Here is a 16751-nt window from a genome sequence, read left to right on the forward strand (position 1 = left end):
GGTATTCAAGTTCAGACAAACAAATCGATCAGTTTACAATAAAAATGAAAAACCTATATTTTTTTTTGTACCAAATAAAAAAAAAAAAGATTCCTGTTACAAAGAATTTTCTATAAAACTATTTTTGTGTAAAAAAACTGGTCATAAGAGTAAATAAAATATTATATAAGGGAGTTTACTAGACATAAGGCATACCTGGTCCATTAATAACGCATTCAAAGATAACTTTAAAGCCTTACAACTATTTAAAAGAAAACAAAACATGTATTTCAAAATGACCACAGGCGCTTATGGGGTAGACCCCTTTTTTGTTTTGTTTGATTTTTATTAATTATTATTTAAAATATTTAATTTTCTCTGTTTATACCACTTATCTATCACTACTACGTATGTCTCATCTAGTTTTAGGTAAATTTACCATATCTGTTACAACCCCTTATTTTACTATCAAAACTTAAAACAACATTTTAGTATGGATATCAAACCATGTCAGAGGATATGCAATGATTACTTGCATACTGGATAGAATTAAAATTTATAAAGTCCAAAGACCCGTTACTTTGGGAAAATTTATGGACTGCAACAAACTTCGTCTGACATGGTTTGTTTGATACACATGCAATTGCGTAGATTGTTGAATTACGTTTCACCGATCTAAGTATTTAAAATTTCATTATTTCAAAAATACTCAGAAAGCAAATAATACGATTGATAAGAATATTATTCTGATGATGGTATGTCAACCTTTGTTTATTTCGGAATTCAGATATATTGCCTTACAGTTACTCAATTGAAGTGGGAAAACAGGGTATTTCTGTCCTTCCCAAAGGACTGGTCATTTGCATCCTGAAGGGAGGGGGAGGGAACTAAGTGGCCTCAAAAATTTTGAGGGGGTGGGCATCTAAATTGTTTACTAGATTTTAGCTGTTGTGTATTTCAACAGAAGTGTCTGACACTCGATTCCGATGTCATATCTATAACTATTGTGTCATAATTTTTGGCTTCAAACTTCATTTCAATGTTAAATGTTTTATTCATGTGAGTCATGACCAACTTCTGTTTGTTTGTTAGACATGGAGAATGACAATAATAGGGAATAATGGTTTTATGTCTTTCTTTTTTTTAAAGGTTTTTCGCGAATGTCTTCTTAATATTATATTCCCTTTCCTTATGATAAAACACTGATAATATTAAAAGTTGTGTCCTTAAAAAGATTAATCGCAAAACTCATGATTGAGCATATATTTCGATGGTTCAAGATGATATCCAAGAGTCAAGTGTGGCATTTTTAATATGTCTCAACGTGAATAATTTTCCTTTACGAGCTGGAAGTATGGATTCAGGCGACTTACAACGCTTCCCCTTATAAGAAAGAAAATATTTATTTTTTTTGGCAGGAAAGACATACATTTTTCGCCTCGCTCCGCTCGGCTCAATTGCTCAGTAAAACATCCTAAGTTTCAACATGTTCTTCCAAGAAAGTATTTTTATCTGAAGTTAAGTTACTAACTTTTTTTAAAACAATGTGCTGAAATTGAAAAAAGGTGTTGTAAATGTCCTTGAGACCATAACAGGCATATCTAGTTGAAGTTCCCTGTAGTCTGAAACAACAAACAACTTCCCCACTTGAAGCTTTATTTCCAATACTGATGCCTTGTCTTATTGAATAATATTAATATAGCATGTACCTTATGTTGTAAAGAATATAAGTATTGAAACGTGTTTGGGGTGGGGCGGGTGGGTTGAAATTTTCATGTCTTTTAAATTTATTTTCCTTCTTCATGGTGGAATCTTGAAAAAAAGAGAAATTCGGATTTTTCCTTTCCCTTCCCCCTATGAAAGAAAATGACAAGTCCCCAATAACAAACCTTAGATGACTTATAACTTTTTGAAATTTTGAAATGTGGAAACGATTTCGTTTAGTTATATACGTATTGATCATTAATTATATAAATATAGTAAACTTCAATATCTATGCTTTCACACTTTTCTTACCACAAAACTCATTAAAACCCTTATGGAACCTCAATTTATAAAGCAGAGTTTTAGATATTGAGTGTACCATTTGCTTTTGTAGAAAACATCTTTTTCAAACTACATGCAGACGATGCGAATTACTATACTACAACTAGCGTTTTTATGTTAGGATTATACATAACTATGTATAACACAGCAGCTCCCGTTTCGTACGATTCGTCAAGTTACGCTTTCGTAAGTTCGTTCGTCAATATCATGGTCATCTCTAAAAAGACAGATAACACCATGGAATAAAGAAACAAAGGACGAATATCACATTTGATGATGTATTGATCGACTAATGGGGTATTGGGATAGTGACTTTGAGCAATAAAATATATCTATGGACAACTTGGACAGAAATATTCTTCATCATTGATATGGTCATAATTATAACTTAACTGTCTACGATACTTTGAATTTTTCTTAAATCTAAGGATTTTGTACCCAAGAAAAAAATAAGGTTGGGTCTTCAATGCTCTTCAACTTTTTTTTATACGAACGTAACTGGTGAGTCTTTTGTAGACGAAACGCGCATCTGGTTTACATAATTTTAATCCTGGCATCTATGATGAGTTTACTTAAACGGTCGACCGAATCTTAGTGATGTCCGTTTTACTTTCGATGATATAATTTAGATACCATAAAGAACCTTTGATCTTAAGAGCCAATCTGCCAGAATACCATGCAAAACCGTCCGAATGTCACTTTTTCCAAATGAGTTCATATTTGGCATATTGGTGCACCTTAGTAATGTAAATAACCACACAAATTTTTTTGGGAAAATATTGAACTGATCTGGATATTTTTTGAGCGCCATATTTTAACAGATGAAATTGCTCGAAAACAGCAAAAATAAGCCTTTTTTGGCATATTTCGCTAGTTTAAATGAAAAAATATGGTAACATTTATAATTTTTTGATAGTTGTTCCTAGTAATACATCACTTTAAGTGTAAGAATGCATAGAATTAACAATGCTGTCTATTAAGTGTATGTATAATCTAACTGTTTCAATATGTCTTATTTAGCTACATGTCCAAAATGGCTGATTTTGGTCATCTTTCAGAGCCAAAATACTCCAAGACCCGTTTATTATTGTAAAACAACATATCTACTTGCAAAGTATAACTATATATACCCAATCAAAAAAAATATCAAGCTCGGCAAATAATGTTGGTGTCTGGTATATGCCACAACAAAATGGGGTAACCTGCATATTCAAATTTTCTCAATTTTGCCGTCTAATTTGTAACTACTGACATATGATAGGATCTGGACTTATAAATAAGTATAACAACATATGGAAAAGAATAATTAATGTTTCATTTAATACATTAAGAAAATAATCATACATAAATACAAATTATTCATTATAAATCTAGAGGCTCCCAGGAGCCGAAATAGATCGTATTGACAAATTGTGCACCTAAAACGATAAAAAACACATATTTCAAACGCAACCAATTTAAATTAGAAGTTAAACAATTCAGAATAAGTTCAGACTGTAAAAAAAAAGTTTCTTCTGACCACTTTTGCAATTTATTCTATAATATATTGATATTCCGGTAGTTGTCGGATAGTAGCAGAAAACTGTGAAAATTTGTAAATTTACACATTTCAGGGACAATAGTTCATAGATGTTATGTCCAATTTTTCAGAAAAATTTTGGGTATTTAGATCTTGTCATGTTGATAGTTTTTATCAATATATATATATATATATATTGAAAAGTTTTTAAATTTTGTATACATATATATGTATGACACTTCTTCTAAAGTTATTAAGATGATGGTTTAAAAGTGAAAACTGTAAACAGATGATTTTAACAGACACTTAGTGATGGAAATTTTTTTTATGACCCTTTGAGCCTAGTATGCTAACAAGGCAAGATTTGCCAGGTACCTATATCTATGTTGCTGCAATGTGGTCAATACAAACATGAAAATCATAAATGCTTCTAAATAAAAATCCCATAACTAGACGAAAAACAAATTACTTAGTCTATATATACCAGTGCAAAATTTATAAGGAATTTTGAATGAAATTGGATAGCTGTTAAGATTACTGTACCTATAATGCTCTACATCACATCCTCGGAGATAACAGAATTAAAATAAGTCATATGAATCTTCAAATTTCAATAAAGTTGAATGTGTTTTTTTATACTTGAACGGCTATAGGTTTTACTATAAAACAAGTGTACATTAACTTTCTTGTAAAAGAAAAACCATAACATTAAAATCTCCATAAATGATGAACTGTTATTTTTTGAGACATCATCCCATGGAAGATTTTACTGATGTTTTAAAGTTGGAAAGTTTCTGTTGCTTGTTTGGTTGGTTGAAATTGTTTCTGTTAGAAGCATTATCAGTCTCCCAATCTGATGTTGACTGCTGTGAAAGTTCAGTTGTTGTTGACACTGACAGAAAGGTTAGCTGCGAGTCTAGATCTGAAAACCACAAGACATACATACATAAATCAGGCTGTTAGTTTTCATATTTTTTCATTTTCTTATTTTGGGGCCTTTTATGGCTGAATATATATGCAGTATAGGTCTTGCTCATTGTTGAAGGCCATATGGCGTATGAAGACCTATAGCTTTACTTCTATGTCATTTGTTCTCATTGGCAATCATACCACATTTTTTTTTAATTTCATATATACCACTGACAGGAAATAAAATTGACAACTTTTACTGTAAGTGGATGTAGTTACAAAATTCTCCCAACTAAAGCCAAATAATTTTTGCAGAATAGTTATTATCCACTCCTTTTAAGCATGTCCAAATAACCCTTAACATCTTTACAACAATAATAAAATGCTCCGCTGGGGCGCAGCTTAATACGACCGCAGAGGTCGAACCCTGAACAGTTGGGGCAAGTATGGACACAACATTCCAGCTTGATACAGCACTGAATTTGGATTGTAATTAAATATTTGACACAGCATAGGTTTCTCACACAGAATGGAAGTGGTCTAAGAACTTAAAATTTTTTAATTTACCTATTCAAACCATATCATTATTATTTGCTTTTATATATAAATCAGGAATAACCAATTTAAAATGGAAAATTTTAAAGAAAAAATCCCCCCAATTGTTTGAACCCCCTTATGATTCATCACCCCGAAACTCAATCCCAGCTTTCCCTTTGTGGTATGGTACCTTGCAGTACAATTTCAGAGAGATCCATACACTTGAACACAAGTTATTGTCTGGAAACTAGAAAAATGCTTGTTTTTTGGCCCCTTTTTGGCCCCAAATTCCTAAACGTTTAGGGCAATTACCCCAAAACTCAAACCCAGCTTTCCCTTTGTGATATGGAACCTTGCAGTACAATTTCATAAAGATCCATACACTTACACACAAGTTATTGTCCTGAAACTAGAAAAATGCTTGTTTTTTTGCCCTTTTATGGCCCCTAATTACTAAAATTTTGAGGTAATTACCCCCAAAATCAATCCCAGCCTTCCCTTTGTGGTATTGTACCTTGCAGTACAATTTCAGAGATATCCCTACATTTGAACACATGTTATTGTCTGGAAACTAGAAAAATGCTTATTTTTTTACCCTTTTTGGCCCCTTATTCCTAAACTTTTTGGGCAATTACCCCCAAACTCAATTCCAGCTTTCTCTTTGTGACATGGAACCTTGTAGTACAATTTCATAAAGATCCATACACTTACACACAAGTTATTGTCATGAAACTAGAAAAATGCTTGTTTTTTGCCCCTTTTTGGCTCCTAATTCCTAAAATTTGGAGGCAATTACCCCCAAAATCAATCCCAGCATTTCCTTTGTGATATGGAACCTTGTGGTACAGTGTCAGAGAGATCCATACACTTACACACAAGTTATGTCTGGAAGTTACAAAAATGCTTATTTTTGGCCCCTTTTTGGCCCCTAATTCCTCAACTGTGGGTACCATAACCCCCAAAATCAATCCCAACCTTCCTTTTGTGGTATTGAACCTTATGGTAAAATTCCATTGAGATCCATTCACTTCAACTGAAGTTAGAGTGCGAACACTAATGTGTCTTCGGACGACGACGACAACGACGACGCCAACGTCATACCAATATACGACCACAAAATTTTTTTTCTGTCGTATAAAAATTGCCTCCATTTGGTTTGGCATGTCAAATTACCTCTCAATATAATTTTACATTGAAAACAGACAATGGTGATAATTTGACCGCTTTTAGTGACAATCTTTGAAATGATGGCCATCTTTATATCTGTTCTCTGTGTCAAAGTACAGCTAAATATCAATATTCTTTAAAATGAAACTCAACAAAATTGAAAATTTTACCCTTTATTTGCTGTGTCCATCTTTAAAAAAAAATTTCATTGTTTTGTTTGCATGTCAAAAGTGCTATAATTCCTTAATGTCAATTTTCATATAAGGCCATCTTGAAAATTTTTGCCATTTTGGAAGAAAAAACAACCTTACTTTGTTTAGCAAGTCAAACTACCACGACTATCCCTAATCAACAATTTTCATTAAATTAACCAGTGTTGAAATTTGTGCCATCCTTGGTGGCCATCTTGAAAATGTTTGACATCAGATAGTCATCCACATATTGTGCTTTTCTTTTCACTAAAGTTTCATTGAAAAAGATAACACCCGTTATCTCAGAAAAGGACAAATTTTGTGGAAGATGAAGAAAAAATGCAAGTTTGGACAGAACATTCAAGCTATAACAGCTCTAAATTTGTAATGGGATTATATATTTGACAAAGAATAGGTTTCTAACACAGAATAAATATGGTATAAAGATAAAGTTTAATAGATTCAGCATATCAGAGAACCCAAAGATCAAATTAAGATTTAAAATTTAGTTTAATTTTGGACCCTTCGGACCTCAATGTAAACCAATTTCATAATAGGGCCCAAAAACTAAATACAGGTTAGATTCAGGCTGAATCAGCATCTTTAAAATTATTGTTGAAATCAAACACAGTTAAATTATGGACCCCATTTGAACCAACTTGAAAACTGGGACCAAAATTATAAATCTAAGTACATATCTATATTCAGGATATTTGATTATTTCTATTTATCATTCAAAGAACCCTAATTCATTGTACATGTAATTAGAGTTCAAGTTTTGTTAAAATTAAACTAAGTTAAAATTTGGACCCTTTGGACTTTAAAATGGGGACAAATTTGAAAACCGGACCAAAATTAAAAATCTAAATATAAAACATTTGCATTTTGTATATCAAAAGAACCTCAAGAATTCAAGTTGTGTAGAAATAAGAAAAAAAAATTTTGGACCATTTTGAAATCAATGTGAACCAATTTAAAATGGGGCCCAATTGCAACATCTTAAATTATTCAAATACATTGTTAGATTTAGCATATTAAGAACCCAAATAATGTATTTATTTTAATTTGTTCTTGTCTTAAACATGCATGAACTATTTGCCATTGGACATTAGCATTATCAACAACCAATCAATTAATCGAACAGGTGAAATATCTTCAAAAGTACAAATAAAAATCTCCCCCTTTTATATTTGAAAAAGTAAAATCACAAAAATACTGAACTCCGAGGAAAATTCAAAAAAGAAAGTCCCCAATCAAATGGCAAAATCAAAAGTTCAAACACATCAAACGAATGGATAACAACTGTCATATTCCTGACTTGGTACAGGCATTTTCTTATGTAGAAAATGGTGGATTGAACCTGGTTTTATAGCTAGATAATAAACCTCTCACTTGTATGATAGTCTCATCAAATTCCATTATATTGACAACGATGCGTGAACAAAACAAACAGACACAATAGGTAAAATTGTCAAAAATAGGGGTACAGCAGTCAACATTGTGTTATCATCTTAATCACTATAAAAACAAACAAATGTAACGAAGAAGCACAAAAAGGCATACATCAAATTTAGCATCCTCATTTTGCTTATATTATACGATTTTATATATCTATGTAAAATCCACCCATAAAGGATGGAAGGTTTTAAGTACTGGCGTAAAATCGCACGTTTGAAATTCGCACAGGTAGACATAAAATAATTTTGTCGTTCAAAGTATGACGGGATACATAAATACAGTCACGTAAAATGGATATCACAAAAAACAGACTTAACAGTAAAAGTAATACGTATTAATAAATAAAATAATTGAAATGGAATGTATGAACAGTTCATTAGTCATTGTTAGTTATTGAATGGAAAGTATAGGAGCCGCCCAATATAGTACTACAAATTAAAATTAGCAAAGTGATTTTTCAATGGGAAAACCAAGTTAACAAAGACCTGTTTAATAAAACTGATGTACAAATGTATAACATGTAATTGAATAATTATGTTATTATATAAGTGATTACATATACTTTGTATGATTACCATGTTATACAAACAGTTAAATTAATATATAAGTTAATAATAACTTACCAATATCTTCTTCTATACATGTATTTAGTTTGACCTGGCTATTGTCACTTTTACAAAAAATCATCTTAATTGAGCATTGCTTGCATATATATAGCCCTACAAATAAAAAGTGTTAAACTATAAAATAATTCTTCAATTTTGTTTTACATGAAATAAAATATATCAGACAGGAAATGTAGGGTAGTATCACTGTGCATGTAGTTTAAATGTATGTTTTTTCTTTTAAAAAGGGCTCTATAAGTAATCTACATACATGTACATGTAGGGTCCTAAAATTGAACTTTACAAAAGTTTGCAATGCTTTTGATTTTTTTAGTCTCAATGGCCTATTAGTTCATTAATAAAATATTATTCTCTGGATAAAGTTGTCTAGTGTTACATGTACAGTTTGTTGTATGTAAAACATGTATTTGTAGGAGGCTTTTCCACGAGATAAAAGTTTTTTTAGTAGACAAAGAGCTGAACAACTTCCAGTAAGAACTGAAAATATAACTTAGGGGAAGAGAATAAAAACCTGACCTGCTAAACGTTGAATATGTTGAAATAGATTTTGATTATTATCATGATTCTGGTCTATAAATTGATTTTTTAAAGCAGAAAATAAATATATATTGTACCCTGGTTAATAGCTTGAAAATTAAAATTCTGTCCTAAGCTGACAAGGACATAAATATTTTGACCATTCTAACCCTCCCCCTTGCTTTTTTAATCAAATGGTCCCAAGACAGAACAATGTATATATGGATATATATTATTTGCTTGCACTTTGCCATAGGAAATAAATAAGATGTCTTAGAAACAGGTCAGGTGTAAAAGAATATTCACATGCCCCTTCAACACCCACCCCCCTTTTTTAATCTAGCTAATGTATCAATTGTTGGTCCCCTAATTTCAGATTGACTATATGGAACAAATGAAAATTGATTGTAAGATTTGTACCTGTTCCTACTGGAATAACTCGTCCTGTATACAGCCTGTTTTGAAAGGGTGAAGATCCTTGGTCTGCTTTGCTGGAAGAGGGTTGGACGAGATGTTGACATCTTGCTTGACTATCATGTCAATGAATTCCATAAAAGTCCCTGTACTTCGAGCATATTCAAAGACAAGATGATGTAACAACCATGGGAAAATAAACCACTCCTTGTCTTATATAAAATAAGGAGTCCTGTTGGAAATTCTACACCATAGTTTTCAGTATTATTCAGACTTCCTAAATGTAGATGAATGGTAGTCTGTATCTGTATGAATATGTTTGGTTACCAATGCTGGTTTCAATACCACGGTAGAGAGAGTGTCGTTGATTTATTGATGGTGCGCCAGAGCAGTTTTGACACTCTCAATCTCAATTTTGGTGCGAGCAAGGTGGTTCCACTCGCTCACTTTTTTTTTGTTTTGCTCGTTGAAATCTAAAAACACTTTTTGTTGTTCATGGACTTATTTTTCCAATCAATATTTATCATGTTTATTCACTAAATTATTGTCATGATTGTCAAATTTCTTGGCAGTAATTATTTTTTTTGGAAATGCTATTTTGGTCTTTAGTGCATTCAGATATCTTAAATAGTTTGTAATATGTAGATGTATAAGGCTGGGATAGCCCACATGCTCATCCTAGATTATTAAAGTCACAAACTTCACTGTAAACATTTGTCTGCCAAACAATCAGGCATCACTGGGAGCTGACATGTTTGAGATCTTATCCAAGGGAGATAAGTCAATGGAAGAGCATAAAAGATAGACTCCCTGGTTTCAGACAATTTATCTATTTTTGGACTTGCAGTACAAATAAGTCTTATTTCATTTTTCAGACATATTGATTTTACTTGTTCGAATGATTTTATGAGCCATTTTAGTACCAATTGTGTTTAGAAAAAGTACGAATTTAATTAAAATCAAAATGAAAATGTGTCAATTTGGGACTAAAATCACCATTCTTCCAAGGCATAAATTAACATATAATAGTCATTTGCCAAGCTTAATATTTTGTTTTGATATAAAACATACCCCATAGTTAAAACCGATATAAGTTGCAAACAAATCCGGAATGGGTCTTGCAAGATAGAAGCGAATGAAAACCACGTAGATTCATGTATGAAAAACCCCGCCTTCGTGTCCCTGCTCCTGGCAATGTGCCAAATTGTTTAAATTTTCATTTGTATTGATCATAACATAGTAAAATGGATGAGTTTCAGCTGACATTACTCTAAAAACTCAACTACCCCATTTAATATGCTTCTGGGTCATTCTTAAAAGGCATAAAAAAGTTGGATTTTTCCTTGGTTTCATTATGAATTTACAGAATTATGCAAATGAGGCTGTTACTAAAAATAGATACGATTCTGGGAAAAATTAAGTGGTCAAATTCTTTTATTTTATGTCAAGGATTAAGATGATGTATAAAAATTTGTCAAGTTGTGATTGTCGATTTGGACGATTTTCTGAATATTGCATGGTTTTCTGGCGGATTGGCTCTTAAATAGCTAACATGTAAGCAACAACAATTGATGAAAGGAGGCACAGGCCATGTACCAGTAACAATTTAAACAAGGTTCAAAAGGTTTGAAAGCCATAAATAAAGGCAACAGTAGTATACCGCTGTTCGAAATTCATAAATCGATTGAGAAAAAACAAATCCGGGTTACAAACTAAAACTGAGGGAAACACATTAAATATAAGAGGAGAACTACGACACAACAGAAACACAACATTAAAATGTAACACACACAGAAACGAACTATAATATATCAATGGCCATTTTCCTGACTTGGTACAGGACATTTTAAGAAAAAAATGGTGGGTTGAACCTGGTTTTGTGGCTAGCCAAACCTCCCGCTTTTATGGCAATGTTAAATATAACATTAAAATGACAACATTACATGACAGGACTACAATACAAATAAATGGGAGAACATATAGGACAGAGAAACATACGAATAATAGCTAACAAAAGGTACCAGGTTTAAAATTAAATACGCAAGACGCGCGTTTCGTCCACACAAGACTAACCAGTGACGCTCAGATAAAAAAAAGTTCGAAAAAAGATAAACATTTAAATGTAACTAATTTTAACAACTATCTTTGAATGACAGAGGGATAACTACTAAGAAAAGTGATGATTTGTATAAGTTGCCAACCTACAATTCGTAAAAGGTCGTGTTTATTTGTAAATTTGTTCATAAGGTATATTTACAGTAGGTGTTCAATTCATACAAATGCTGACTTTTATTGGCCGAAAAACGAATCGTTTGATTAAAAAAAGTATAAAAACCCAAAGTAAATTAAAACAGGGGAAGCCTAGAAAAACCTGACAAAACCAAAAGAAATCATGGTCAATTTTGAAAGAAATATTCTTAAACGGTCGACCGAATCCTAGTGATGTCCGTTAAACTTCCGATTACATTATTTATATACCGTAAAAATTCCTTTATCTTAAATAGTTTCTACGTAAGCAGCAACCAGATATAATCGAAATGATGAAAGGAAGTGCACGATATGTACCATTCGCGTTTCAGATTAAAAGTTTTCAACGGGTATTTTGGTTTTTTGTTTCAGATTGAATGGACATCCCCTTTTGTTATTTATCTTTCAGTTCGTTTTTTGTTAATACTTTTTTTCACATATTCAAATAAAATCAAATTAGCTATGTTTGGGAGGAGACATATTGGCCTTTGATATAACGAAATTAAGTTATTCGTCGATAAAAGATCAGCATTTGTATGACTTGAACATCTATTTGTTTTGCTAACACATACAAGTCATACAAGTGAGAAGTTTAGCTAGCAACAAAGCCAGCTTTAATCCACCATTTTCTACAGAAGGAAATGCCTGTACCAAGTCAGGAATATGACAGTTGTATCCCATTCGTTTGATGTGATTGAGCTTTTGATATTGCCATTTGATAAGGGACTTTTCAGGTTTTGAATTTTCCTTGGAGTTCGGTATTTATGTTATTTTACTTTAAACTGTAAATATAACTTGATGTTTTAAAAATCAACACGACATTTTGAGATAATTATAAAAGAAAACTTTCGATTTCTGAAATGAAATTTTCACCTTTTCAGTGCTTATTCCTTTTTCATTAAAGATATATGGTGTAAAATCGTTTTAGGTATTGTTTGACAACAAATATTCAGGTTTAAATGATTTTGGCTTTCATCCTACCCTTGATGAAAAAGTGATAATTTTGATTCAGAAACCGTAAGTTGTCCCACTTGAAATTATCAGAAAATGATATTTTAACTTTTCAAACTCTTTCATTAGGGTTTATTTACAGTAGGTGTTCAATTCATACACATGCTGCTCTGTTATTGACTAAAAAACGAATCATTTGATTTCGTCATATTTTTTTTTAAATTTGAGTAAAAACAAACCGAGATACAAGAAAACTTCCCAAGAATATAGAATGATAAACACCACCCAAAAAATGGACCAACATTGTTTTCCACATTGTTCGTGTGCTTTGTACAAATGGTTAATACATATACTCCTAAGTATTGCAAATTTGATAATTTGAATAAGTAATTTATTATGGTAAGGTTAACCTGTAAGCTCATACGTAACTATAAATCATTATTCTATGATATACAGGTAAACTGATTATTGAAATTTGATAAATGTTTTACGAGTTACCTACTTTGAAATCGATATTTCATTATGCCAATATATCAGGTATATGACTTATAATTGATTTTACTTTGAAAGACTCCGCTTTCATCTGACTACAATTTCTATCAAAGTTTTGTGCTAACAGTTTACGTTCTGATTCAAATGAATGAATAGTATATTTTTTTTTAATTTCAAATTTGGTGATATCTTGAAAGAGGGGACGAGGATGTGGATCGAAGCGACAAAAATATACATGGTCAGCTGTGACAGAGATAAACTATAACTGTTGACAAAATCATGATGATATATAAACTTTGAGAATAATGTTTGTAAGCAATATTTAAACTATTTTGCACCCTGTCGCATCATTGCTAAAGAAAAAGTGATATAACAATCGAAGAGAGCGATAATTTTATTGCAAAAACTATTTATCACATAATTACCTTTTAAAACTCGGTCATAACTACAACTGTATCAGCGCCGCGTAGGTAAAATCAGCAGAGTGACCAAAGTGGTATATATAAAAGCATAAGTCGATGAAAGGCAGATAACACCATGGCATAAAAAAGACAAATAGATATTAGGGGGAGGGGGGGGGGGGGTCGTAAACGAGGAAAGAGGTAAGGGGGAAAAGAGAGAAAAAACCCTAGTTTATACGCAAAGTATTCCAAAAAAAATTGTAGATTACGAAATCTTATAACGCTATAATATGGTTATTTCGATAATGAATGAAAGTAAATATGTGGTTTATATCATTGACACGGCATGCTTACAACATAATAATTCAAAAGACATATAAAGGCCGGCCTATGGCTTTCTTCAACAACAGACATGCGACGATATACATTGTTTGTGGACAGGTTAGTGAATAGATTAGGTAAATTAATTGCAACTCAACTTATACACCTGCACCATTCTGTTCAATATCAGAGGTGGAAAAAGTAACTCGTTCAGTGTCCTTGATGAGACTACTCGCTGAGTAGGATTTCTACCGTGCTAAGTGACAAGGCAATAGTTAACAAGGAGACATGTCAACCTACTCGGACATATTACTTGAACTCCGAGCTTACCAATCATTGCTCCTACTCCTATATGCAGCGCACAGGGCTGGAAAGAAAACAAAAACCGATTTTCAGATACTAGTACTTGGTTTGACCAAGCTTACGATCTATCCCATGACTCCCCCACTCTAAAGTCGAACACGCTACCACCAGACTACAGAAGGTCTAGACATTCGTGTAATGGATGCAAAGTGCACAATCTTGCTTCCAAAGACAGCTACTCAAAACTGCTCCTTAAGAATCAATCACATTAAAATATATTATCGTAAAACCTTTCTTCAAAACATTCAAAAGTTTATAAAATGTAAGATAAGCGACAGCTTAGAAAGTAGCACTACATCGGTCACTACAAGTGATTTTATTATAAATATTCCTACAACTATATTTATGATATTTGAACATCGGTTACCTATTGTGGACTTAAATCATGCGCCTGAATTTATCTGACTCAAAAATATGTTATGTGAAAATAAAATAAATAAAAACAGAAGAAAATAACAGAAACGACCCTGGTGAAACTATAGTACGAATTCATTGAAAAAAAATATCTTTGTAACTTTCTGAAGTAAAAGAAATTTCTTCATTTTACTTTTAATAACAATTGTAAAACAGGCAAAAAAGATTATTAAAAAATAATATGATTATAACTTAGACAGTACATCACATGGAAAATTTTGAAATCATTGAGACCAAAATGCAGAGGATGATGTAGGAGAAATTTGTGAAATCATTACTAATGTTTTAAGAACCTTTTTAAAACCATGGTTCTAGCAATGAGTGAATAGTAATTATTGAAGAATTAAGAATAAATATAAACGATATAGAAGAAAAACTTATGTCGAAATGAGAGGACGTAATCCCTTATCAGTATCATCTGTACTATTATTTGTCTGTTTGTCTTTTTATTTTTGGCCATGGCGTTGTCAGTTTGTTTTCGATCTATGAGTTTGACTGTCCCTCTGGTATCGTTCGTCCCTCTTTATTCACATGATTTGAAATTAAGCAACAATTTGAAATCAATTTTAAACTTGTGTGTGTTCCTGTACGCTTGAAACAAGCTTTCATGATGGCAGTTCATAAAAAGTGATTAAAATACATCACTGAAGGGGCATAGCCTTGACTAACTCCATAACAACATTAAATTCAGGCAAACATTAAAGAATTTCAAACATATTTGAAGAGAAACTTAATAACTTTGAATTCGGGCTACTGATTGTCTTAGATGATTTCTTTTATAATAAGCATAAACATAAAAAATAAGCAAAATCAGTAATTAAGGTAGGTAAGGGGTCTAAAATAAAATCGATAATTTGTTTTAACAAATTGCCAGTTGTGGTTTATATCATGCTTTTTACGAAATATGATAAAAAGGATATGTAAGGTAGCTATGAATATTAGCAAGCTACAGGTTGTGCAAAATTGTCAGATTTTGTATAGTTTATGCACGAAAAACGGATTTTGTGTAATAGAAAGAAAACTAATAAAATTTTGAAATAAAATATTAGGAGATAAATCTTATAATGTGCCTCAAGAAAAAAAAGGAAAATTGGGGTCACGGGTATCGTTCTCTTGCTACAAAAGATAAATCCCTACAAATTCCTTTATAAAATTAAGATATTCTGAGTTATCGCACCTAAATTCCAAAGTTGAAAAAATCGATTTACAAAAATGTATACAAAAAAAGTTCTGTGTTACACTTTTTGATGAACATTATTACAATTAAATTACATTCCTCTCTCAAAATTTGTAAATTTTATTTAAGAAGTAGATCGATTGTACTCTGCTATTTTATAAACTAATATGGCAGAAAACCCCGACTCTACCTTAACGGAATGCTTCAGTGATCTAAGAAAGGGCATTTGACTCTTCCTTGAAAAAAAGCTCGTTGTAAACATTAATAACCATGGACATTGGGAAAAGTATATACTAGTAATCGGTTTGAAATAAATATAAGGAGATGTGGTACAAAATGTATGATTGCCAATTAGACAACTATCCATCAAAGACCAAAAGTCGAGATGTAAACAACAGCAAGGATATATAATAGTACTATGTTTAACAGAGGACACACCAAAACCGTAAAGTAAGATATAAAAGGTCCGGCATGTAAACAATTCAGAAGGGAAGACCAACGGCCTAATTGATGATAAACAAAATAAACGAAAACCAATTATGGCAAGACAACAACCGAAACCGTCACTAGATTACATGCTCCAGACAATGGGAAAGGCACATAAAGAAAGTGGCGGAGCTAAACTAGTTTCTGAGTGCGCAACCCGTCCCCTTACATACGACAGTTGTGTGACAGCAAAACACAAAAACAAACTATAAAAATCAGTTTGAAAGAACTTGGCAGTTTTGACTTTTCAACTCTTTACCTTTCACTTCCACACAATCTTATCAAAAAAAAGTTTTCCTATTTAATTAAATGGTCGTTTGGTAAATCAGAATGGAAATATATTTGCTACAACTTAATTAAAACCTTTTCTCTAATGAGAAAGGTAAATATGCTAGATATACTTACTGGAGGTGTGATAAGATTATAATTATGTACGTTTCGTCAATGAAGTTTATCGACAGGTTGAAGGTATTCCTATAGGCACCAATTGCGCCCCTTTAATAGCAGACTTGTTCCTGCACTGTTATGAATCATAGT

The 16751-nt window shown here is 32.0% G+C and overlaps 1 long non-coding RNA gene across 1 annotated transcript; it reads right to left on the reverse strand.

The window, feature by feature from the left end:
• Nucleotides 1-3323: 3323 nt before the first annotated feature.
• LOC127729792 (uncharacterized) lies at nucleotides 3324-9813 on the reverse strand. Its single transcript, XR_007994829.1, has 3 exons — nucleotides 9369-9813; nucleotides 8430-8525; nucleotides 3324-4466 (listed from the first exon to the last, which is right to left on the reverse strand). It is a non-coding gene; the product is annotated as an uncharacterized LOC127729792 (long non-coding RNA).
• Nucleotides 9814-16751: the final 6938 nt, after the last annotated feature.

The sequence above is a fragment of the Mytilus californianus genome, unplaced genomic scaffold, assembly GCF_021869535.1.
Source record: "Mytilus californianus isolate M0D057914Y unplaced genomic scaffold, xbMytCali1.0.p SCAF_2, whole genome shotgun sequence".
NCBI classification, from domain to species: Eukaryota; Metazoa; Mollusca; class Bivalvia; order Mytilida; family Mytilidae; genus Mytilus; species Mytilus californianus.